The sequence below is a fragment of the Chlamydotis macqueenii genome, chromosome 3, assembly GCF_036417535.1.
Source record: "Chlamydotis macqueenii isolate bChlMac1 chromosome 3, bChlMac1.mat, whole genome shotgun sequence".
Taxonomy (NCBI): Eukaryota; Metazoa; Chordata; class Aves; order Otidiformes; family Otididae; genus Chlamydotis; species Chlamydotis macqueenii.
The window spans coordinates 65,444,607-65,467,199 of record NC_141558.1 but is presented as its reverse complement, the minus strand read 5'-3'; the positions used below and the strand labels follow the sequence as shown (position 1 = coordinate 65,467,199).

The 22,593-nt window shown below is 42.7% G+C and overlaps 1 protein-coding gene across 9 annotated transcripts in view; it reads left to right on the top strand.

The window, feature by feature from the left end:
* Window positions 1-22,593, top strand: part of HIVEP2 (HIVEP zinc finger 2) — a 141,546-nt gene that overhangs the window by 18,335 nt on the left and 100,618 nt on the right. For 8 of the 9 annotated variants that reach the window (XM_086744760.1, XM_086744759.1, XM_086744764.1 and 5 more), the window contains one exon: window positions 16,863-16,968. The gene's annotated coding sequence lies outside the window, so the exon portion shown is untranslated. Of the gene's footprint in view, window positions 1-6,987; window positions 7,119-16,862; window positions 16,969-22,593 lie in introns of all 9 variants that reach the window. The other variant, XM_086744762.1, reaches the window with a different exon arrangement.

Here is a 22,593-nt window from a genome sequence, read left to right as displayed (position 1 = left end):
ACTGTTATTCTCTAATGATCGGAGGGGCGGGTCACTCTTTTAAAAAATAAAACGCGTATCCACTAGGGAGTTTGCATATTGTAGTGTGAGAAGAGGCACTGAGTAGTCTAGAGTACAGTATTCTGAATTTGAAAGATTTAATTAGCTTTGAATGTAAACAGTGCTGGTGCAGTTGCTTATTCATTTGTTTAATGTTGCATCGGCACATTATTGAGGAGCAGCTTTTGTCTGGGTTCTGCAATAAGCAAGTTCTGGATTTACCTCATTAATCTATCACACTACCTAGCTAACTAACTGTTGTTTGTAACAAGCTGGGGTTATGTAACGTGAATCATGCCTGGCGAGATGCTTGCAAGCAGGGACTAGTAAGACAGACAAAGAAATAACGATACTCAACCTGCTGTGGAATAGGATATGACTGGGTTTTGAAATGAAATGCCGTGTGTTGGTACTCTCAGCCGTACTGACAAGGTCCAGCTATTTATTACGAGGATGTGTCTTGAAACAAAGCCTTGGGATGGGAATGTTTAACAGCCAAGAAGAGTGAATTTGCTCAGGCATGTGCAGTCCTTGGAGGGTTCTGTATATGTGCATGCCAAATTCCACCCCCCTCCACCCCCCCTCCCTCCGCCGTTGTTTTTCCTCTGGAAAAACACTGTGGAATTATAAATGGGAAAAGTCTCTTAAATGGGACTGATTTCACGTGTCAAAGAAAATAACTTGATGAGCTGTGATTGCCCCTATAAAGTGTTATACAAATCTCTTTTCTTCTTTTAAATATGCCCCTGTAGGGTCATTAGGCATGTATACAATACAATAGTCCTCTGTCTCAAGAGATTTTACAACCAGTTTATGGAAAGGGAAAGCAAGTGATTGTATGAATGTGTTAGAATAAAAGCAATTGATTTGAAGTTAAATCTTTCTTTAATAATACTTCCTTGACAATTTTCTGTGCTGTTACTCAGTTTTGATCTTTAAAGTCGTACTGAGTTGTTAAGCCTGGGATGACTTTTTGCTTTAGTGGCATGGATACAACTATTAAATAATAATGTTAGGAAATAAAGGCATGAGAATAACAGGTCTTTAGGAAAGGAGTGCAAATAATGACTTTTTAGGAAAGGAATGGTTTAGTTCTCCTGAATTCCCCTTCAAACTGTCCTACTCCCTCTCATTTTGACCAAATAATTCTGTATTTTTCCTTCTTTTCATCTATAAATGAAATAGCTGTAAACTGTGATGTAGAGTTATTAACTACTGGATTTTGAGATTTTATTGTTGTTAACAAGTATTCAAAAATGAGCACTGATATTTATAGTCTTCTCTTATATAGTACCATACATGCATATGTACACAGTGGTTGATTATGCATTAGTACAGACAACAGCTGAGATGTTATAATGAGAAACAGTTACATCTGTAGGCCGCTTCTGTAGCTCACACCATTGCTGATAATTTCAGCATGGAGAGGAGGAGATGAACAAGCAGAGACGGAAACACGTATTTTCTCACACAAGAGGCCATTCAGGTCATGGCCAAGGGATGTCGAAAAGGCACTATAAGGAAGCGGACTGTGTTGCTCTCATTACGTCCCTGTTTTCCAAACAAATGCAGGATTTCTCTTGGACTGTCAGTGCAATATCCTTCAGAAGGAACTTACTTTTTATGAAAACTTACAAGAAATTTCAGTCTTCAGGAGAATTTTGATTTATTGCACTAAGTTGACTTAGTTTGGTGTAGTCATGTGTTCCTGTTACAGCAGCAGAAGCTTAGAGCTGGGGATCTAAGTAGTGGCACATAAGGACACCAGGATCTTGTAGGTGGAGAAAGTCATTTTCCTGAATCTGCACGATGATAACCAAATATAGAGTTCAACAAATGCTTTCGATTTGTATCGACTCCAGTACGCCTTACTTTTAACTCCGCAGTGGTTTTTGGCTAACTAACAGTTGTGTCCTTTCTGCAACTCCATGATTTTCTTAATGCAAGTTAATATTATGTAGGGACATCATATAAAATTGTTGAAATTTTTGTGCACACTGTTGATAGTAGCATGGGTGCAATTTGCCAGTGTGGTTAATTAGGAGGATTTGAGTGTCCTTGAGTTGAATTTTCTGTACTGTTTTATATGAGAAGTCCACCTGGTTTTGTTAAGAGCTGAGACATGTAAGGCCAGGAGGGTGGGAGGGAGCACTGTGGGGCCCAGGGGAGTTTCCACCCCACATGTTGGTGGAGTCTATGAGATGAGAACAGCTGCAAAGGGGGTTGTTGTGGCTGCCTGCTGTGTGATGCTGTCTGGTGAGAGCCCATGCCTGCAGGCCTTTGCTGGGAGCTGAAGAGGAGCAGGCTGAGGGCTGTGGCGGCTGTGAGCTGGGGTGTGAGCCCTGGCTGTGCAGGCACAGGCCAGAGCCACAGCAGACAGGCGCTGCTGGGCTCAAACCCGGGAGGAGCGAGGGTTGTTCACCATCTGCGGTTGGTGAGGAGCTGTGGAGGTGTGGACTGACCTTGATTTCTGGTGGAATTTCTGTTGGAATCGGTGTGATCTGAGTGAGCAGAGTAGGGCGAATATGAGGCTGCCAGATGAAAAAAGTAATTGCTGCGAGTGGCACTGGTGTGTGGGCAAGGAGTATCCGTGTGTGTGCAGGCAGTGGCTTGCTCAGGGGTAAACTCTCACATCATGAGGTCCTTCAGCAGATCTTTAGAGGTTAATAGTTCCCGTCATAATGCTCTGCAGAGAGGGATTTCTTGCCCTGCAAGTTGCTGTACAGTTGTTCAATTTTCCTTGTCCATTCAAACCCTGAAGTGTCTTCAGGTTATCAAGTTGTTTCAGTACTGCAGCGAGACTTGAAATAATTACCAACTCAATTTCACCATTTTTGCCAGTTAAAAGAAGGTGAAATTTAATTTACACTAATTAGTTAACTACAGAAGATGCTCGGCATGAAAATGGCTAGGTGCAAATTAAGATTAAATAAGTGAAGGAGAAAAATACTTTGTGCATTACATTTTTTGTATTAAATGTTCTATTTGTATTTCATTACCAGTCCATCTGCAAGAAGACTTCTCTTAGCAGACTGAAGCGTTTTTTCAAGGAAAAAAACAAATGTGCAGTTATGTTGATAAAAACAAAGTTTTAGTCTGAATGGATTAAGACGGGACAGTTTTAATAACATCTCATTACTGCAGACTTCCTTTCCCTTAACTCTGGTTACATTATTGGTATGGTCTCTAGAGCCCTGCAATGGCCACACTTTCTCCAGATTGTCTTGTTGAAACACAAACATTTTGTAACCTCCTCAAAGCTTTTTGTGTGAAATCAGCCCTGAGGTCATACTGAAATTCATATCATGCATAACCTGAGTGGGTACATGGTCTTAGATCTTTGTCACAGGAATGAATTTCAGAGTGTGTGCCTGGTTGCTGTAGCTGTGCTTGTTGCAGTCCTGCTGCCCCACAGCCTGTCCCTTGTGAACATGCTGCTGCTTTGGGAGAGACAGATCATGAGTCGTGATGGCTCTGCTGTTTGTGGGGATGAGAAGGAAAAGTTTTTGTGCAGTGGCAGACAAGACTAGCCATGGGGGTGGGTTGAATGCACCATCACTCCTACCAACGTGAGTTCAACACCATAGTGGTGTTGCCACTTTGGAAGCACCATTACAACACACTTCTGTGCTGTAGAGAACTTGTTTCACCGTCCAAAAATAAGTGTGCTATCTTTCTTTACCTCAGCTGACCCTGGCTTTGAACATTCCCAAACTTTGCGGATGTTTGTACTGAGACTTTCCTTTGTGCATGGAATTTGTAAGTGCGGCATGAAAGATCTGGTTTATCTGCATGGAACATGCTTACTTGAGCAGTTGCTTTTGACAGTGCAGCGCTTGTAGATTAGAATCCTTTCTGTTGTGGTTGTGCCAGTTCAGTTCCTTCTGCAACAAGTCAGTTTTGCTGGCATAGTGCGGTAAGTTGCCCAGTTGCATTAGTGAGAAAGGAAATTCTTCATTTCTGCCGATTTGTCAGTCTTGTAGATTCAAAATGGTAATGCCAATTTTCTTATAACTGTTTTTTAAAGATACTTTCAAAACTAGAATAACATGCCCTGCTTCAATGTATATTTTATTTCACCTGTAAAACTGCTTTTAGTTCATGCATTTGCACTTGGAATTTGAACACTTTGCATTGAACTAGAAATGACAATGTTGTATACATAGAATATACCTTTTGGTTTGTGGTGGCATGTTTTGCTGTCTGTGATGTGTGATCACACAAGTTCAACAGTACACAGCTGACAATGTATTTACTGTAATTCTCTACCTAAGGAAATACGGTCTATTGACTAGCAGACTAGGCAGGGAGTTCATACCCATAGATTCAATTCCTGGTTCTGCTACACAGTTCATGAGCGTGGGGTAAGATTCACAACATGTTACACTGATTTTCATGTGAATTATATTCATAAATATGAGTTAGGCACAAAAATAACATTATTATGCTGTATTCTCTTTATGTCAGTTCCACTTCCCTATCTTTCGGAGTTGTCCTGTAGACAGATGCTGTATTCTGCTGTCGATTCGTAAGGAGCCAGTAAGGGTTTTGTGCTAAAACTGTCTGCGGGATTTGAACTTTAATTTTTTTTTTTGTTTGTGTGTCTGTTTTTAAGTGTCCATTCTCAAAGCAATCAATAGTTGTGCTATTTACTATGAGCAGAGATGCTCATAGTATTTACTATCTCTGCTCATAGTATTTATGCTATTCAAGATCATACAAGTTCTCGCAGAAGTGAGGCTACACGCTACTTTGGAGTCCAGTTCTGTCTCTTTTGCTTAAGAGTGAAAATGGCCTGACTAAGGTACAGTCAGCAGCTAAGGCATTAGAGAAGGGCAGCATGCATAGATCTGGATCCAGATGTTAAATGCTGTGTTTAGAAGAAGAAAGGGTAAATTTTTCTCACAAAAAACCTGGTAAAATTCAAGATGGAAATTTGTCATTGTTCTGATTTTGTTTAGTGAGGAGGGGCCTAAGGTGGTAGCTTCTGTAGGAAACTGCTAGAAGTCGCTCCCCTTTGTTCAGTGGACTCGGCCGGGCCTAGGGCAGACCCGCTGCTGGCCAACGCCAAGCCAATTGGTAGCAGAATGTCCCGTGATAATGCCTCTGCGATAACGTATTTAAGAAGGGGAAAACAGGAAAAAAAAAGGGAGAAGATGTGAAGCAGCTGAGCCGGGGCAGAGAGAGGGAGGCATGAGCCTTGTGGGCCTTGCAGGCCTCACCCTCTGGCCTCCCGCTGGGCAGCCGACTGGGCCCAACTCGGCCCGGCCTGGCTGCAAGAAGCGGAGAGGAGATGGGAAGTGAATAAGATGTAAAAAGGATCCTGAGAGACGTCTGCCAGCCTGTTGTGAGGAACGGCTGCAGACGCCAAGGTCAGTGAAGAAGGAGGGGGAGGAGTAATGCCGCTCCTGGGCAAGATTCCCCTGCAGCCTGTGGCGAAGAGCATGGTGGAGCAAGTTGTCCCCCTGCAGCCCATGGAAGACCACGGAGGGGCAGAGATTCACCTGCAGCCCATGGAGGACCCCATGCCGGAGCAGGTGGAGGCCTGAAGGAGGCTATGGCCCGTGGAGGGCCCGCTGGGGCAGCTGTTCTGGAGGGACTGCACTCCGTGAAAGAGATGACCCCCGCCGGAGCAGTTACACGCAGGACTGTGGCGCGTGGGAGGGATTCCACAAAGGAGCAGGGGAGGAATGTGAGGAGTTCTTCCCCTGACCATGAAGCAGCGGCATGAAACAACGCATGATGAACTGACCACGACCCCCATTCCCTCTCCCACCCTGTGGCGCTCGGGGTCGGAAGGTAGTAGAGATAATGTTAAGCCCGGGAAAAGGGAGCGGTGGGGGAAGGTTATCTTGTTCTTTTTCTCATTATCCTGCTAGTTTTAGAAATAAATGAATAGTTTTCCCCAAGTCGAGTCTGTTTTGCCTGTAACGGTAACTTTAAGGATTTTCTCCCTGTCCTTATCTCAAACCTCGAGCCGTTTTTCTTATATTATCTCCCCCTATTCTCTCGGAGGGTGGGGGGAGTGAGAGAGAGACCGCATAGTCTGGTCCCGATCGGGGCTGAACTACGACAGTCATGTAAGGCATGGTATTACAGTGAGTGTTAGAGTGAGCAGCAGCTTTGCAGAGTGCAAGGAACGTCTGCTGTTGAGTGAGTGCATGTGGGCAATGCAGAACCTGCCAGTTTTACTCTGGCTTTGTACAACTTTGTGAAATTTGGATTTTGAAGTACACAGGCAATTCAAAGGATAGGTGCCTGAGCAAAGTCTTGCTTAAGATAGCTATTGGGAACACTACAGGAATGTTTTGGGGTCTGTAGGGCTCACCAGTGCTTACTAAACCAGCAGAGTGCCCACGAGGATGCTCTCAGCCTCACCTGTGCTAAACCTTTGGAAGGTGTGAATGAACTCAGCGCCACGGACAGCCTGAAAATCACCCTTATTTATGCCAAGTGATGATCTGTCCCTCTGCATCTGAAGAGAGCATAGTTGCTCTGATTTTCTTCCTGATTGGGGATGTTGTGACTGAGCTCTGTAAATGTCTGCGGTGGCAGTGGGAGTGTTCAGGAGACCTGTAGATGAAGCCAGTTTTACACAATGCACGTAACCTTTACCATGTCCACTCATTAGCAACACGCGCTTCTCGCTAATGAACGTTTCTGAGAAAACGTTAATCATCATTGCTACGTGCACAGAGCTTGTAGTCTTTCACAACTGTACTGCGGTGTCTGAGAGCGGGTGAAGCCAGGGGACCACAGTGCCCCACCACTCCCAGCTGCCCGGGTCATGGTGGTCAGACTTGGACTTCACCAGCAGGGGAAGGCAGATCACCAGGGTTTTTTCCCCCTTGTTTACTAGTTTAAGACTTAAACAGGAAAAAATTAAGTAGTTAATGTAATTAAACTTATGCTCTCAATACTGCTTGTCTTGTTTTCCTCTGTTGCCAGTGATGCTTCTGGTGTACTTGGGAGGATGTCCTGCCTGTTTGCAGTCCTTCCTGCTTGTCTTGTCCTCTGCCTGGCAGCTTTTGTTGCTTGGATGCCTCCTACATGCAGCTAGGCCTATCTTGACCAGTTTGGTGAGTGCATTGCTTAGCAAATGACACAAATGCTGTGGCAAGTGGAAAATGTAACATACAGACCCAGTGAAAAGAGAAGCCCATAAATACCTGCCAGATGTATCTGGTGCTTGCTTAGCAAAACCCTTAAGTGCAACTTTAATTTTAGGCAAATTCCTAAGTTGTAGTGAAATCACTGGGTCCTACACATGCTCCTGAAGTTAAGTGTATGCTTATGTACTTTGTGAATAGAAATGGCTTATTGAGCTGGAGCCAGCATGGGGAATTTTGGGACTCCTGCTGCTCTGCTTAAGTATTTTGCGGGAGAGTTTGAGGATGTAGAACGACACCAACTGGATCCACAGAACAGTCTGCTCCTGTTCCCGTGAACTCCAAATTATTTTCCTTCTCACATGCAAAGTTGTACCAAGAGCTGCATTTAAAAACCCATCTGTTGTTCATATTATATCAATAGGAAGAAAAATTTTAGACTTCTAAAATATTCTGGTTACGCATTCCATCCTGCTGTCATCTGCCTTTCAACTACAAGCCATTTCTTGTAGTCGCACTTACTTCTAGGCCCTCAAATCTTTTCCCTCCCACCAACAGATGAAACTCAGAGTTGCCTAAACTGCAAAAGTGGAATCAAGTTGCTACAAACTGGTAGTAGAAAGAAATGACCACCTTCAAAATGAGATGCTTTTGATAGTATAAAATAAATAAATTGATAGAATCATTTTTTCTTATCAAGTGTGAGAATAAGTAATTACTTTAAAAGTTGTTTCTTCATATTTTTCATTACACAGATAGTATATTTGAAGCATCATCAATGTCAGTATGTGTTTTAATATAATTTGCAACACAAATATGTGATGTGTAACAAAGTACAGCAATTTTTCATTGTTTTAAATTTTTTTTTACAGCAAAATAAGATTATTGTTCTAGCACTGCTGATTATAATTCACCTGCTGCTGATCCCACTTTTCTGTGTTGCAGTGGCAGTAGCACAAACGTATTTCTTGGCAGATACACTGCTTTTCCACAGGGCAGCAGTGAAGTTTGTCTGTATTGTTTATTTTAGTTTTGTTGTTGCATGTGTGTGTTTGTATTTACATCTGTTATAGCTTTGTGGCTTTTCTCCCATCATTTTCAAAGCAGTAGCTTCTCATGGATGGCTTCAGGATTTTTCAGGGTTTTTCAGATACTGCCCTATATCCTCATTGGAAAACTCAATGGGAGACACTGAGGTGATGGGAACTTTGTAGCCTTTTCCCAGTGAGATACAGATCACAAACTCAAACGATGGTTGGATCGCTAGACAGTAGACCTCTGCTCATGAGAAATTCAGCGCTGAGACCTATCTCTATTCCTTGTCAATCCCCTATAGGATTTGTGCTCAGTATTAGAGCAGTGTCTCTACTGGGAGGTGACCAGTTTTGTTCAGTTGTTCCCCAGTGTGAAGAACAGAAAAGTCTTCACCATGTGTGGTTAATTATCTGCTAAGCAGCTCATCTTACCAGGACTTCTGTTTCCAGTACCAAAACCCTGGACTCTTACCCCAGTCTCTCTTCAATGATTTAGTATTTCCAAGGATTCAGCTGAAGAAGCCATGCCCTTGGAAACTGAAGGTCCCTGGTGGGGGAGCATTTGGCAGGAGCCATTCTTTAACAGGAATGCGACAGTTCCTTAACAGTGTGCGACCCAAGAGGATCCTTATCAATGTTCGTTCACAGATTCCCAGTCCTGCAGAGATTACTTTCTGGGATTAGGTAATGGAGGTGAATCACTCAGAGGAAAGTCCTGATATGGAAGGTTTCTCCCCATATAGAGAGATTTTGAGGACGAGATTTGGACTAGGGGTAATCAGACACAGAGCAACTAACAGATTTCAGACTTCAGTGAGGGGATAACGAGCTCCTGAATTGAAATGTTTGCGTCAGCAGGCAGCACTGGTTTCCTCTGCTTATCAGGACATTGAATAGGAGTAGTTCAGTTTTGGACAAGCAGTTGGTAAGACCCCTGTTGCAATGCTGCTGGAATGTGGGTGGAAGGTCTCGGGATAAAACACTGGTGGAAACAGTAGATGAAAAGGACTTAAGGCAGGCCACTAAAAGGAAGATATAATTAATATAGCTGTGGAGTTCTGGTACAGTAGTATGTTGTCTGATATTTACTTGATACTTTCAAAGAAGCCCAGAGATGTCATGGACCTTTCTGTTACTGAATTTCAGTCTTGAGCATTTGTGGGTCGAGAACAGTCTTGATTTATGGCACCGACATTCAAATTCAGGTCAAAGTGGTGGGAGAGAAGGTCAGCGAGGCGTCACTGTGAGGCAACAGTACGTGTTTGCATTTGCATACCTTCCCACTCCCCTGGTTTTGTGCTCCTTCAGTACTGCACCCACCAGATGCGCTAGAAAACGCCTCCAATTTTTCAATATGCAGTAGAAAGCATGAACCTGAGCTTCCTGTAAGTGCCAGTCTTCTGGACGCCGTCATGAGCTGTGTTTGAGCTGCTGTGTAAAAGGAGGCAAAGGACTGGCCCTTGAACTGATGGCCAGGCTGCACGGGCTAAGTCACATCCACGCTGCTAAGGCAGCTCTCTTGACAGCCGACTTGTCTCATGAAGAGGTGGTTGGAGTGGTCCGAAACCACGCAGAAGGCAAGCTATCGAGCAGTGTGCTGCAGCGCTCAAACTTGCTTCCTTTCCCACTTTTGTTTAGCCGTACAGGTGCACCCTGTAGTTGTGAACTTCAGCTTTCAGCATGGTTTTGCATCTCTGTATGTCTATTTTATCTGCAGATTCTGTGCTGTCTTATGCGTCAACATGGAAGGTTTTTTCCCTTAATGTGGTTGCTGACCATCTCTCTCTTGTTTGTTTGAGCACAACTTGGAAAGAACTTCTGGCTACTGAGTAATTTTGAGACTGCTACCTCTTTGCTAAATGTCTTTAGAGAAATTATTATAGTAAGACAGACAGACACAGAGGTGACATTACACATCATGTGTGATTTCAGGTTTTTTTTTTTGTGTAGGAAACAAGGCTACAAAAGGGAACTTGGGAGGAATGCAGAATTTATTCCTTTAGGAATACTTTCCAGATAGGAAGCTGTGTGAAAATACTAAAATGTTGGAATTGTGTGATATAAGTGATTTTTTTATTATCGTGACTATTATTTTCCCAGTGTTAACATCTAAAGGCTTCTGTGAAGATGTGGGCTTCCTTGTCTTTACGTCTTCAGACACACTGAATTTACAATGTAAGTATCTGATAGATGAAGATGAAGAGAGAAAAGAAATGTTATCACAGGGATCAAAGACAGAGACAAATTGTGAGGTGCTCTCTGTGGTCAGGTACAAAATTTGTGGCAGCTAAGAGTTCAGTCTTTTTCAGAAATCCTATGAGTTGGTAGCACTCCCAAAACCATACATCGCTTAGCAGCACAGAGGTCAATCTTGTGATGCTGTGTGAGCCTTCAGCTGCCTGTTAAACCTTCAGCAAACCTTTTTCCAGTGAAGCTTTTGACATATTTAAAGTTTATTACATGTACCTTTGTGTTGCGATTCAGACCTAAATTTGCTTTATTCTGAAGTTTAAATGTCCCATCTGACATAAAGCACATTGATTTTTGGGAAGATTTATGGAATAATGTCGGATACTGCTGTTTTAAAAAAATGTTACTGCCTTGCAAAAGTGAATTTCTTGTTACTTTGTCTAGTAACGTATTCAGAGCACTTGAAAGGAAGTTTTGGAATACGGAGATTTCTGCCCTGGGGGAGTAGTATCCTGTGCTTTCGTGAGGTCATGTCAGGCCATTGTTTTGCTTTTGTTATCATGAAGATCTTGTGTCTTTATTCGTGCTCAGCTGTGGATTTGAGTTTCCTGGAAGAGATTGAAATAATTAAGAATTAATACTACAAAATCATATGTTCTCTGTTTGTAGCTACATTTGTTTAGTTGAAGGCAGTTCTTATCTGTAGTTTTGTTTAGTAATAGGTGGTGTAGATACATACCAGTAATAAGTAGTATCTTGTATCTGTGTTTCTCAGTATAGCTGAAAAGAAATACGATTATTCTCTCTAAGTGTGAGAAAATATAGACTGAGAGATTCAAGGTCACCCATCAAGTGCCTAATAAAAGTGGGATCTCTTGATCCCTGCTGGTTTTCACCCCTAACTGCCAGCTGGCATTCTCGGTGGCTTTGTCTCTGCGAGTGGATTACACGGTGGCAGGGTATGGGAAGCGGCATGTTTAATTTATTGCTCTGGATGCAGCTGCTGATGGGGATGGTTAGGTGTGCAGGGTGGTTTATCAGTAGAAGAAGTCATTAAAGTAGGGTGATTAATGTGGTGCTAGAGAAGGGCACAGGGTGTATTGTGCTTGCTCTTAAAATTTGTGAACTGCTACACCAGGTCAAGCAGCCTAAATACAGTCACGGTGAGAGGAGTCCGGGGGAGGAAAAAGGGCACTGCCAGCCTGGCTTGAGAGCTTCTGTTGCTGTGCGGTTGTGTGATGTGGTGTGATGGAGGAACACCTCCCTAATGACTTGCTGATGGGATGGCCAAAGCCTCTCTGTCTTGCCTGGTAAATCTGGCGTGGTTCTAGTGTGACAGAGCTGAGACACTAATAAAAGCGATGTGAGCAATAGCTTCCCTGGTCACAGCCTGGAATGCATGCGCTTGCTTTGCAAATAGGCAGAATTTCTAGCACTGATAGTGAGATGCCTTTCCCCAGAACTAAATTTATCATTAAATAGAAGGAGGCATGAGAAGGCGAGGCTTCTCATATGCACGGGACTCTTGCCTTGAAATGCGCTACTCCATTTCCTCCAAGGCTTCTGCGGGGAAACACTTAATTTGGATTTCCTATGCGTTTTAGCATTGATTCTTCAGTTGTCACTATTTGCCTCTAGACTATGGCCATAGTTTCTGGCTACTTTATTCTCTGCCAACCACTGCTACTCTGCTTGCAGGCTATGCTGTGGCGCGTAGGTGGCGTGCCATGTAGAAAAGGTCGCAGAAGTCTTGGTTGCTGCTGGGAGCAGAGCAGGGGTGCAGTGGGTGACCCCGTAATGTGCAGGGTAGGTGTGCAGCAGCTGGCAGACCTGACAGCCCGCCAGGTTATCACAGAAACCACCTCCCACACAGACCTTGTTTTTACAATGAAGGGCCAACATGCTCTCACACAAACGAAAAGACATAAATCGCACCTGGGATGTTGCCATCTTTCCAGGGGACAGCTCTGACTGAGAGAAGCTGGAGAAAGAACTCCTGGCAGAGGCTGTGCTGAGGCTCTCCTCTTCACATAAGTGGCGATGCCAGAAAGATGAAGCTGCACAGCCATACGACTAAATGTGCAGAATCTGAAACTTGCACTTCTGGCTCATCTATCACATACCATCCTTTTATAGTGCAAGATGAAATGTCCAGCACCAACTTTAAGCTGCCCTCAGCAGACATGCCATTACCTTCTGTCTCAGTGCACGGCCGTAATCTCATCCTGAAAAATAAGATTTTTACCTTCCACTTACCCTTCTGGAGACAGCTTGTCAGAGCAACATGGTACCGCAAACGTATCCTGCTTAATGTCAGCTAATTAAATAAATTTTTGAATATAGTACTAAGCAAATTTAATTCTGTCTTTCAGAGCCTGCAGAGACAGTTGTGACTCTCAGACGGGTTTCTGTCTCTGATTAGTGATCAAATCTCTTTGTGCTTTTTTAAACTGACTCTCTGTCTGTTTTTTTCTGCGTGTCTCTCACTTGTACTTGTGATGCTAGGGAACGAGGTGTTTTTTCCCAGGCTTTCATAGCTCCAGCATCTACTGTTGCATTTGACAACATACTCTCTTTAATGACTTGTTCTCTGAAGTGAAAGTTTCATTACTGCAGATGGAATAGAAATAGAAATTACTGTGAAATACTCTTGGTGTTAGATTTTTATTCCAGAGGTTGTTTTTCAAAAGTGTTGATCTTTGGAGGGATGGATATTCGAGTGACCTTCTAACTCTGAGCTCATACACCCGCCTCCGGATGATCATCCACATCACAGTCCAAGTGCAATAGCCTCCAGTAATGTTTACTGTCTGTCACTCTCAATATATTTTGTGATTACTAACACTCATGAAAATGAGGGGCAGAATTAAAAAAAATAGTCAAAAAAATAAAAAGGTCAAAGTAAATCATAGTGTGGAAGAGAACAATACACTTGATTAATTAAGTAGTGCTGGTGGAGTGTATCAGGCCAGAGACAATCCAATGAGTATTTTTTTTATTTTAAATGCCCTTTGTGCGGATTATCAAAGAAAGTCTAAGAAAAAATAGTTTGTCTGGGGATTTACATGCATTATTTTTTCTACTGTTCTGGCATGGCTCTCACTCCTTTTGTGCCACTTTGTGCTAGGGAGTGCCTGGGATCTGCTGTTTCTAAATCCCCTGTCACTGTCGGACGGCAGATTGGTGTGCATCACCATGAAACCTCTTGCTGCAGTTTACCCCCCTGTTTGCAGCTGCATTTTTTTTGTCTCATTCTCTTCCCACTTCCCCTCCCACTTGTTGATGTGGCTCATTTGTGTTCGGACATCACAAGCACTGAACTGAATTACCGTTATTTGCAACGTAATTCCCGGTCACTGAGAAACTACTGCTCTTTTTCTTTCCGGAGTATAGCTGGAGTACATGGGAAGACATGATTTGAGAAGCAGCTTGTATCGTTGTTGTGCACTGTGCTTGTTCTGTATGAAGAAGGCGGCTTCACTCTGTATGGATGTCAGTCTGACATATTTTACGGGCAGTTAATTCATCCATCCATTCTTTGTGTTGCATAGTAAAGTATACAAGTGCTGTCATGTAACTTCTGATGTCAGAAGGAACTAAATACCAGCTTTCTCAACCTTTATTGAAATAATGCTGAAATTCTGAAACAGAAATACAGACTCCAGGAAAGTAAGACTTGAGACTGTAATTTTTTTTCTTAATTCCTTAAATTTAGTGAGAGGAAAGTGTTTTTTTTTTTTTTAATCAGTAATGACAATTTATCTTTCATTTTAAAATATATTTTTCTGAAAGGTTATTCACAGGTATTTTCTGTGAAATTATACGCTATAGGTTTTTTAAAATTCATAATAAAAAATATATATCTGGTGAGTTCTAAAAAACTTAAAACCTAACCTAACCTGAAAGCTTAATACTTAGATGTGATTTTAGTAAACAATTCAATGCCTGTATCTAACCAATCTAAGCATTTCATTTAGATACTTAGTCCATTTTGCAAGTGCTTGTTCATTTTTCAAATAAAAAAATAGTATTTATTGAAGGTGGAAAAAGAATTGCCAAAACTCTACTAGTTCTAGAGGATAGCAGTGGTTTTATAGGCACTTTCTAAATACCTGCGTCTCTAGGGCCTCTTCAGCTCTGTCCACCAAATCCAGATAACGCTTTCTTATTCTCTTGAACCTATTCGTATCTGGGAATGCAGATACCTGGTCATCTTTTGACATTTCTGAAAACGAGGGACTCGAGAGCCCTCTGCATGTGTTTTCTGGCAGAACTCCCCAGGCAGGTGCGTGGTTTTCACAAGTTCGTGCTGCGAAGCCCCTGTTTGTAAGGTCAAAAGTGCTGCAAAGCTTTGCAGTGTTTCAGCTGTACTGCAAGCGCCCGCAGCCACCCGGTTCGGCTCGTGGTGGGTCCCCAGCCCCTCCGGCTGCGCAGCCCTGCCAGTCCTCCCTGGGTCAGCCAGCTCTGCACTCACCAGTAGCCTCAAGCTGAACTCACATACGTCAGATCTCCATGAGTTTCCTGGTGAGCAGTCTGTTGCTTGAACAGTCAGAGGTGGCTGTGAGGGAAAGGGAAGGAGCTGCTGCTGGTGTTGCAGAGTGGAGACAGGTGGATGAGTGAGATTGATGCCTTAACCCCAGCTTGCTCCCTCTGGCCAGTGTTTTGCAGTTGGGAAGTGTAGGAAACCCCCCCCAGCCCCGGCACAGAGCTAGAGGAGCTGGCTGCCTGCTGGGAGGGACGGGGCTCTTCTTGATGAAGGTGAGTGCTGCTGAAATCCCAGCGATGGGACTTGGCAGAGTACTGCTTCTTCTGCCAGCCAGGGCTGCATCTGGGCACTGTTTGCAATCACTGCTCCACCGTCTCGCTCACTACTGCTGGATCCCATGCTCTGGCTCAGCAACTCACCTTAGTGGCTGGCATTTATGCGTATACTGAAGTATATATGTCCACTACTCTGTGCCAATTCTGTTTGCCAATTTGTATTTTTACCATTTCAGAGCAGGCAAACATTAGATATTACATATTAGCATCATATCTATGGGAAATGCGCCCTTTACTGATAGTGGGGTTTTTTTTGTTTTGGACCATAGAGTATGTTCTTCCTAACTTTTATTCTTGTTACTGAAGATCAAATATGGAGTATAGGAGACACTGGCTTGCTTAGGTGGCAGCAAATGGAGACATACATGGTGCTAGTGAACTGCGTGAGGTTGTGGCCAGCTAGTGAAACATAATAAAGGCAGGAGCCAAGCTACTTTGGAGGTATGAAGAGTCAAAGAAGCATTAGAGTAATTTAAAAAATGTAAACTGTGGCTAAAATCTGAAAACATAGTTTCTTTAAAATTCTTTGTTGTTTACCAGACTTCCCTCCTGAAAACCTCTTAACCTAGGATGAGATGCGGCTTGTAGAGCAGGAGGAAGATCAACTTCTGTTTGAGGAGGTTTGATTTAAAAAAAAAAAAACAACCTCAGCTTTGTCTCTGATGTGACTTCTGATTGCTGTGGGGGTGTCTGTATGTGTGTGTGTCTGGGTATATTTCTTGAGTATCCTGTAAGTCATATTATTCACATTTTCAAAATAAAGAGAACCCAATTAGTCTGCCTTGTGTATCAATAGCTTTATCCACATAGTCATGCATTGCAGGAATATTCAATACAATTAGTAAGCAACAGTTTCTTAATTCTTGTTTCAAACACTTATTTATGGGTATTCATGGTCCAAGCGAGTTTTCTTTATTTAATGCTGTAGACTTTTAGGTTGCCTGAACCTACCTGTGTTTCAATGGGTTGTGATTTTACCATTAGTTTTAGTAAGAAAAAACTTTTTCAGCTCTTACTTTGGGAAGATTGTTTGTTTGCTGCCGTGTATCTTATCATTGGAGACAATGCTGCTAGTATAAGCTCATTTTCCATATCTACATGCCTACAATATGTATCAAAATATTTTAAAACTAACTCACCTATGAAGTGATTTGAAATGATCTAACAATTATAAATAAGGTGATTGTAGTCACCAGTAGGAAAGAAATGCTTTCTTAAGACCCCCTGATCTCAAGAGAATAGTTCATGAGGGGGCTCCAATGTTGTGTCTTCTTCTAAACCAGTGGTAGAAGAAAGGCAGAGCCAAACTGGCAATGCACTGGTGAAGGGATTTACGTGCTTGTCAAGAACCTGACAAATGGGAAATCTGACATTCTGTATCTGTCTGCCAGACAGTTACAGCTTCTACATTAACATTGAAAACTAATTTTCATTGCTTTGTTAGCATGCCTGATTTCTGGTGTGGAGCAGTGGGCCAAAACAGTTAGGCTACAGCAGGACATTTTTGCTTGCCCTTGTGAACAGCAAAATGTTTTCTGTAAGCCTGGGAAGAGCATGGACCCTCTTAATGCAGAGGAGGGATATGTGAAAACACAAAAATCTATTAGCAGAGCTTGATGTTAGCCTCTGAAGATGATGAACTTACTATCTGGATTTGTTGTGTTTTCAGGTGGGACCCTCTTCTGATATGTGATCTACAGTGAGCTACTTTGAATCGTACGATGACAATGTTATCACTGCCACATCTCTGGGAACCAGTTATTCATAAGTATACGGTATGTGAACGTCTGCATCTTACATTAAGCGTTGCTCGTTGGAACAACGGAGAAACAATAACATGAAGGTGCTAAAAGTCATTGAAGTAAATGTTAAGCCACATGTACAATCAATTACACTGAGCCATTCCAGCAGATGTTTTATCTGCTAGGCCTGGTCTATATGCAGAATAATGAACTCTTTTAGGTTGAAAATATATTTATTTACAGATATTGGTAGAAAAACTCTACCAATGTTTCCTTTGGATGAAGTTATACTAGTACAGTGATAATATGTAGATACACAGACTACTATTCTCTTCCTCAAGCAGGAGAGCGTGGCAGCAGTAGCATGAAGGGTTCTGTACTTTAACTATATCGCTGCACTTAAAGCAGTACTATTTTTGCATTTAGGAAAGGTCTTTAATTGCTTTTATCCTTCATTCCATTTTCAGTTTCTGGTCAATCTAAATTAGATGAATTTCACACACCAGTGAATCTCTAAAGAAGTGTATATTAACTCCATTTTACCAAACTCAGCCAGATGATGGCAGTTATTCCCTTGATGTTTAGCTTTACATCACCCACCATCTTTGACTAAGATTTCAATAGGGATGAAATCCATATATTGAGCCTTTTTTTCTCACCCTGTATAAGAAATTGGAGACTAAGACCCACATCTAGTGAACGGAGGCTATTTAATTTATGGCCTATGAGGCCAGAAATGTGAAGTCACTGATAGCTGACATGTTTTTATTTTCTACTCTTCTGGCTTGAAATTGTTAACGCACACTCAGGTCCTGTAAAACCGTGAGCAAACTGGTTTTATGAGAGTGGTTACATCATTGTTTTATGTTCGGAAGCGGTTCGTAGCACACCACATAACCATTAGCATGGAGCATCTTCATCTGATTTATGGCCCCCGTGCAACTCCTGCTGAAGCTGGTAGAAAAACATTTCTTCATGCTAATGGAAGTTGAATTGCACTGCATGTAGCACCTGAGACTTTTGTTTAAGTAATGTTCCCTGCATGGAATTTTTTTTTACTGATCAGCCACTTTTTAGAGATTAAGTATTAAAAATATAAGCAGAAAACAAAATTACTAGAAGTAGATTGCCAAAATAACCTAAACAAGGGCTCAATTATTGAGAATGCTTGTCTAGCTTCAAAAGTTATAAAGTGATGAGGAGAGACAACTGTTTGCTCTAAAAAGTATATATCTGGATTTAATGCACTGTATTTTTATACATAATTTTGAAGACAATGTTTGTCAGAAATGTGGATGATTTGCTGCTACGTCAGTGATGTGAGAGAGGGAAAGCAAAGTCTTACAGGGAGCAGGGAGAGAAAGACAATGCTTTATTGATCAATTGAAAGTGTTTTGGGAGAGCAGTTCACAACTTTGGTGACTTGTGTGCTGAACGGTGAAGAGGTTTCCAGGTCTGACTGGACTCTGGGTGAGTTTGAAGAGAAGCTGCTGGATGCGGCATCTCCTGCTTAAGTGAGAGAGCTTCTGCTCTCAGGGCTTCTAGCCCGCCTCTGCAGCTGCCCTCAGTACTCCCTGCTGGGCAAATACCATTAACACAACCGTTTGCAAATTGTTAGATGTCTCCTCTGTCATCTATATCTATATCCTTTTCAGGATGGATGTAGGAGTAATCTCTGTTGCTCTTGTTTCTTCTGAGCTGATTTATTTTTAAATGTTCACAATTGTTTGTTGATAGATATTTTTGTAAATAAGTGATTTTGGTGTGTGTGTCAGCATTGGTAACGGAAAGCTGTTTTGAAGATGAGTTTTATGTTCTGCAGGGGCAGAGGTCTGGAAAGGACCCAGCGGGCCAGCTGGTCTGCTTTCCTGCCCTCGCAGGTATCTCATCATGAAAAGGATGAATGCGTCTTGGTTGACATTTTAACTTTTTTTGGTGGAATGTGGCTCTTCGCCAGTGGAGGGAACCTGTCAGAGAGTGGAGGGCAGGTTGGCGGGGAGAGGCGGTTGTTGGAGTGGTGACTGCTTGCCGATACCAGTGTTCCCTGGGCACCAAGAACAAGCAGATGTCTCACTGCCATGCTTCTAATGAGCAGCAGTGCAAGGGATGCTGTGTCCCGCGCCTTGTGAGGCTTCTTCTGATATGCAGTAATAACCTTAATGGATTTGCCATCTACCCAAATCAAAATGAAATTTCCTGTGACCGGTGAATGCAGGAGTCAGAAGGAAGTGAAGGGTTTTGTGTTTGTTTTTCCTTTTGGGTGTTATTTTGGTTTTCCTCTTTTGCCAGTTCTCATATAGCATTGCAAATATTTCGGGAACTAATCTGCAGGAGCACAGCTCAAAAGATTGGTCTGCCGGAGGACAAGGCTCTGCTTATTACAGAAAAGCTTCTGAGACAGTCACAGCTGAAAAGATTACACACTTCCACAGGAAATTAAATTTGATGTAATATAGTGAAAGAATGACAAAATGGAAAGGGCATATGTAACATATTTTGGATTATTAAGTGGTAGAAAAATGAAAACTTTAGATCCAATAAAGTGCATGTAATTTAGATATGGATACAAAATTCCCAATAGTTTAAAAAAAAATTAGCTCTCCACTTTCCTTTGTTCTCTCTTAGTGTTGTTATCTCAATGTGGAAAATCATTAACGTCTTGTAAAGTTATGTCCATTTTTGGGCACATTAGGTTATAAAGTGTTTCAGACAAGTTTCAGAGCAGTCCTATGGAGTCCAGTTAGGTTGCATTCTTCAGCAGAAGGTGCATACGTGACACCAGCCTAGGAGTGAGAGGCAAGAGCTTCCTTGTTTGCTTTGTTCTTCTCCCATGTGGACATGCTGGGGGGGGGGAGCTTTCCTTGCCCGCCTGCCTGTGCCCCTCACAGAGGCGCAGTCTGGTGCTCAGTGGTGGGTGGAAGTCCCAGCCCCGTCCCAGCCGCTGAGCAGAGGCTGGTGTTGCCGGTGCTGTCAGGCTGCAGACCCGCTGGGGACCGTTCAGGTGACACACCTGCTGAAGAGATCTGCTGGTACCAAGGTCCTTGCTGCTCGCCTAAGGCGTGTCCCCTCTTCCTCTCCTCCTCGAGGTCAGCGTAAGGCTCTCTCCTGGCCAGGTGCTTCATGGCAAAACATAGGTTTTCTTTCAAAGGGGACAGTAATAACTTGCAACATTTAAATAACTTTTCCTATAAGATCTGGTTACCTGCAATTGGAAAGAATAAGCGGGACTGTGGCAGATTTAATTTTATTAATCATCATAAATTCTTTCTCTTTTGACTGTAATCAGTCTCTGGAGTCCTTTTAATCCCCTTGACATTGCACTGGCCTTTCATCACAGCACAATATACATTTTCCTGTAACTAGAAAACCAATGGCAAGAGTCTTATGTAAACCTGAGGTAGCAGCCACAGCGGTGGGGACATGTGACTGTCAGACACTCACTGCCAGTGAAAGGAGGAGAGGGAGTGTATTCTCCTAGCATGATTCTTCCCTCAGTGCAGGGAAGTAGAAGTGACCTGAAGGCGCAGGCGCTGGTGGGGTTTAGCGTACACCCGCTAGCACCAGGAATGGGGGACCAGCTGCTTCACTCTGGCCCACACGGATAGACAGGCAGAGAGACAGCGGTGCTTTTGTGTCTTCTGCTGGCAAGCGAGGGGGTGCCGAGGGCGAAACTCTGCCTCAGAAAGCCCCTCTATGAGCAGTCCCCAGCCTGCATCCCTGGGGCAGTGAGCTGCAGGAGCTCGCTAACTGCTGGGAGCCGCTGGCCAGGAGGAGGTCACTTGCGGCACAGGGACTGGGCAAACCTGCTCGGATGGAGGTGCTGGGTGAATGGATCTTTTCTGTGCCGGGGACAATGCTAAAAGGAAGGAGTGTTACCAGGTGGTCGAGGGGCAGGCACTGAAGTAACAAACGCCTTTTTCATAAAATAACTACCTGGGTTATTACCTTTCTGTCCAGCTCATGCACAAAATCCTCTGGAAAGCGAGAGGGGAATTCCCTGGTCGGTAGTCTGTCTGTCTCTCTGCTGTCCAGGAATTCATGGGATGGAGAAGGCATCCCAAGAATCTGCCTCTGTGTGCAGGGAAGCTAAATTCCCTCTTGTTTTTCCGTATACACGAGTCAGCAAGTTTCTTCAGCAAATGCTTTAATTTTAGGCTTAATACTATGCAAATATTTAACTTTGGACAAAAAAGCCTCAAGCTGGCTTCAGACCATGGACTGGCTTCCAGCTGTTTCTGCAGGTACAGGTCCAATGTTTACATACACAAGTGGTTATTTGTTTGTTTATTTATTTATTATGGTAATCTTTTTATAATGAACTTGGATATTTGCTTTGAACATAAAAATTTATATATTTGCAATGTGTGTACAGTCATTTTCAGAAACTTTGGCAGAAAGCTGAGATCTGCTGAAGGTTATCACTGTAGGCTGAATCTTTAGATGACACAGAGTTGTACTGACTATTTTTTTCTCTAACTGGTGTCCAAAGCTGTGCCCACCATTGAAAGCCCACCAGCCTAGGTTATGAAAAAAATGTGTAGAAAGATTTGGTGCCCGCTGCAGGAGCTTTATACTGTAATTTGGTTGTGCAGACAAACGGATGCAAAAGAATATTTAGGAGCATCAAGAGTATTAGCAATAGATATGCTAACCAGGTTCCAAAAATCTACTTAAATGCTACCTTGATATATAATACTTTGCTGTATCCACACATATTTCATATATGTATGCTTTCTCCAGCCCTTGTCTCAGCTGCTGTATGCCTGCAAACAGCCTCTTATTAAAAAGGGAAAGTCCGTAGTCTTGTGGACCTTCTGTAGTGTGCTCAGCATGTGAGCTATTGACTTCACGAAGATGAGAATAGCTATGTCAAATGTGTTTCATTTGCATGTGGCAAGATAGAAAAAGCAAACTCTGTGTGAAGACAAGCAGACAAGAAAGACACCAAGTGCCTTAAATACAAAGGAAGTTAATGCTATGCAGTGATTTTGCTTCTGTTACAGGAAGTGTAAGAACAGTATGCTTCCTGGCGCACATCGCTATCTAAACTGCAAAGGTTTCAGTTCCATGGCAACATGAAGAGCCCGATTCTGCTTAAGGTGTATGTATTAATGCATCCAGAGTGAGGGGTTGGGAGCAAGCTGGGGAAAAATAAAATATGCCAAACGCTTCCCGTTTATTTATATATAAAGTAAAGCCTTTGTTCTTAGAAAATCATAACTAACCTGAATATTCCCACCCGCTTCTTGTTTAAAAGTGTTTTTCTCAGGCAAAAAGCAAATGAAGAGGCTGTTTTGTTGGTTTGGTTTTTTTTTTTCTAAGACTGTAAGTGCAGCAGCACTTGAATGTTGCGAGAAAATGATCTTAATTCCTGAGACTGCTGTATATCCCTGGAGAGAAGGACTTGGAGGCGGGTATTTTTTTCCAAGACGTACTGCTTTACAGAGCAGAGTAAAGCACTGTTTGCATTTTTTTTTATTATTTTCCTTGATCTTTTTGATCTGCCCTCTTTCTGCCTTTCTCTACACCCACCTCCAGTTTCTCCCGCCTCCCCTGGCTAAGGAGCAGGAAACAAGACTGAGCTCTGTTTCCTGACATCCAAAGAAATACACAAGTATGAGGAAACGGCGTATTTTGTTTTGCCAGCTGACTCGGATT